Source organism: Acipenser ruthenus, chromosome 6 (assembly GCF_902713425.1).
Source record: "Acipenser ruthenus chromosome 6, fAciRut3.2 maternal haplotype, whole genome shotgun sequence".
NCBI classification, from domain to species: Eukaryota; Metazoa; Chordata; class Actinopteri; order Acipenseriformes; family Acipenseridae; genus Acipenser; species Acipenser ruthenus.
In genome coordinates, this window is record NC_081194.1 from 65,143,762 (window position 1) to 65,147,670 (window position 3,909).

The following is a 3,909-nucleotide window of genomic DNA, read 5'->3' on the forward strand; positions in this document are numbered from 1 at the left end:
CGTCTCCAGCATGTAATATAATTTGCACAAATGTCACAGATTACTTCACGCCCTCTCTCTTTATAAACATTTTTGTAATGAATCCTCCATTCACCCCAGAAATCAGACTGATAATTATATGTAAATGGCTGGAAAACTTGCAATCTGATTGGCTAAAGAAATGCTCTGTAATCCCTGATATAATTGACCTCATACCTCATCTCCAGCTGGAAGCCATATCCCGACGCATCACAAGAAGAGCAAATTGAAAAACTACTTTTAATATTAAAATGCATAAAAAATACATCTTAATCAGTAGTAAAATACATATACTGCATTTTCATTGAAACAGAAATACAATAATACCCTACATGTACTAGGTGTCGTGAAGAGCTTTTTGCATAAAGCAGAACTGATCTAAAATATTGTTTGTGATTGTTAATGTATTGATGTGATGTGTACACTGGGCAAGGACACAAAATGTCTTTATCTCAGCTCCTTAATACAACCTGGCTTTGATGGTGACGTCACAGTGAATCTTGGCCCTGTTCACACTATGCCTTTAAACCGTATTAGTTGCCTTTAAACCAGCTTAAAAGTGATAAATACGGTTAACGTCTAAACTATGCAGCGATGAAATTGTTCAAGGAGAACTTCAGAGTTCAAAACAAAATGCATACATTTCCGATAAAATGTCTATTTGCATGTGTCACGTTTGAGCACTTCTTTAATTCTCTAATAGAATAAGGAGAGGCAAACAGGAGGACAAATCAATTGCATAAACTCCTATAATGTGTTGTTCGTGTACTGGCTAAGAGATTTTCACATACCCAGAAAGAATAATCACACAGTACTTGTAAGTTTTTTAATAAAACAAAAATTGAATTACTCAACATCTTATATGGTATTTCTTTATTTTTGTGACCTCTATACTCATAAATAAATATACTTTTATCAAAAACAGGGTAATAATGTTTCAGTTTCTGGAAAGTCTTAGAGCTGGTCTGCATTTGCCATTTCGGACGCTGTTTACCATAAAATACCATGCATCGTAAAACCTTGTGTAGCTCTGCAACTGTACAAGATATTTCATTTCTGATTTGAAATACAACAAAATACATTATATCATGGGATACAGTTACTTAATGCCTTTCTGTAGATATATTGGGTTTAAATTTCTGATTTAAGGTTGCCAAACTACAAGCACTAAAACACAAAGGGGTCATATTCATGTCCATATATGGTCATTCTGGATAGGCAGCAAAGGGTTAAAAACCACCACAGGGTCCAAAATCCAGCGCTGAGCATCACAAGTGTGTGTAACACTCAAATACCTGAAACCTGCAGGATACCTGAACTGTTAGCAGGTTTCCCATCTTCTGTCTTTCCCAAGTGACCCCATCTCACTTGGTGAGTCTCATCACTTCCCAAACATGCAATTCTCCTTACATCGTCTAATTTAACATTTAAATGGGAAAAGGAAAATCCCTGTGGATCATCAGGGGCACACTCAAACATTATCCTACAATGCTTTATCATATGGGTACATGCAGGACACAGTTTTGGTCCTGCTAGTGGCAGCCCAGTTCTACACTTCTGACATTCACACAGTAGTCTGGGCATATGCAAATATGTTCTCCTTTTCAGAGTTTCCCACAGGGAGTAATGGTTCTGGACTGACACCTATTTTGTTGATGCATTTCAATTTGATCAGAGGGCTATTTTATTAGGTATCCCTTCCATCCAAAATATCAGGGTGGACCAGAACTCAGTATTTTTCATGTTAGAGTTTTCCCAAGCCTCAGTGTTTTTTCTACTTCATCAGTGGAGAACCCCATGAGAAATGAGGTTGGTTCTATCGAAGGACCAGTTACATTGGCTGAATAGGCCTTCCATTCAAAAGGAACCAAGACCTTATACAAGAAAGAAGAGGTCTGAGGGTCACTTGTGACATATGCAAGAAGCAGACTTTGAAAGAACACCTAACCAGTGCAGAATCCTATGCAAAGCTTGTCTATGGTGAGACCATTGCTGCCTTCTCCAGTGCTTAAGAAACAAACCCATTGGGCCCTATTTAGCAAATATGTGAGCAGCCACACAAAAGCCAGATTTAGAAGTCAGATCACATGCATGGGCTAACGCACATCAAATAGCGAATCATGCGCCCAGCCAATCAAAGCACAGTGAGGGGAGTAAGGTTACAACCAATAAGGATTCAACATTCCCTTTAAGAGGACCTGTGCATCTGCAATAGCGAACGGAGGGTATTTCGAAACCCCCAAAAAAGAAGGAAGAAGACACAAGCGCCTCACGCAAGGCTACATTTTTTTAGCAGTCTGTGTGTGTGTGTGGGGGGGGGGGGGGGGGTGGACAGTGAATACTTATGAAATTTAAAAAAGTAATCTACATGCAAAATTAAGTTACATAAATATTTTTTTCTGTTTCATTTGCTGAGTGAGCAAGCGAGCAACGGGGAGAAGGGCTTTGTCTGACCTGCCTGGCACTTGCAGCATCTGCAACCTCCAACACTGGTGCTTCAAGTTCAGCATCTGCTTCCCTCAAACCCTGTCATCATTCTTCAGCATCCATTACAGAGAGCTATGTTGTGTAAAACACAAGCAGCCAGGATGATATTGGTAACCTTCTGAGGAGTGTACTGTAGTGTTCCGCCACAGACATCCAAACTTTCAGAATCACATTTTGAGAATTTGAAATGTTTGCTCAGTTACAGTACGAGCACATTTAAAGATACAATTATACCTTCGGCAGGGGTCGTGGGGTTGAGCAGCGGTCTGAGTAACCACCGCTTTGCTGGATACCTGTTGTCCCCTACTAACCAGCCTCTCAGACTGTCATACCGCTGAAATGCAGCTGCCACCTGCGAATTAGCGAGGATGAAACAAGTCATGAGCAGAGCAATGATAGTTTGCATACACATTTGTGATGTAGTTGTTTGCATCACAGATCACACACTACTTGCACGTTGACAGAATAGGTACCCTTGCGATTTACGTAGAAGTGGCTATTCTGTGTTGGTGCACGTACCTTAGTGCTACAGGCAAACAGTGTGCTCTCCACACGTCTCCTTCCAGGTCAGCGTGAAGCAGTTGGCAGATGTCAGTGACTCTCTGCTGAGGTTGAATTGCTGCATACATTGTGGTCAGACAGGCTCAAAAAAGACAGATGACTTTTAAATATTTGGGGACGTCTCCTCCTCCTCTCTTTGTCTGGCCACGTAGAAATTATTATTATTATTATTATTATTTCTTAGCAGATGCCCTTATCCAGGACGACTTACAATTGTTACAAAATCAAAGTACAAAGTATCACATTATAAAATATCACATTAATCCAGTGTGCACTCCATATTTCTTTTATTTCTCTTTCTTCTCTCTCTCTCTCTTTTCTTTGCCTGCTTCCCTGGTAGTTTCACCGGTATTTATAGTTGACCATGTAATTTGCACACAGTTTAGACCTGGTTTTTACATGTCTACTGAAACGCAAACGCTAACACTGTTGATGGTTTGCTATATTTAAATGAGGACACTCCCCAAGTTGACCCCATGTCAAGTGCTGACGCTAACTTGCTGAGTGGGCACAAATCACATAGGTGGGCAAAATCTGTTTGCCCACACGTGCGCCTGCTTCTGGTGCGCTAACTGTCTGCAAAAGTGTTTTGCGATTGCCTTAGGGGTTTGCGAACGTTGTAAATAGGGCACATAACGGTTTAAAATCAAAATGCATATTTGCAGAAACAGGTTTCTTTCAAAACTGCATATTTAAGACATAAATAATGAATGGATGTGCATGGCATCAAAATGCATGGAACTATTTTGTTAGCCACAATTACTTTAATGTCTATTAAAGTTTAAATTCCTCCAAATGCATGAGTTAGCAGCAACAAAAATTATGACACATATCACTGGTATC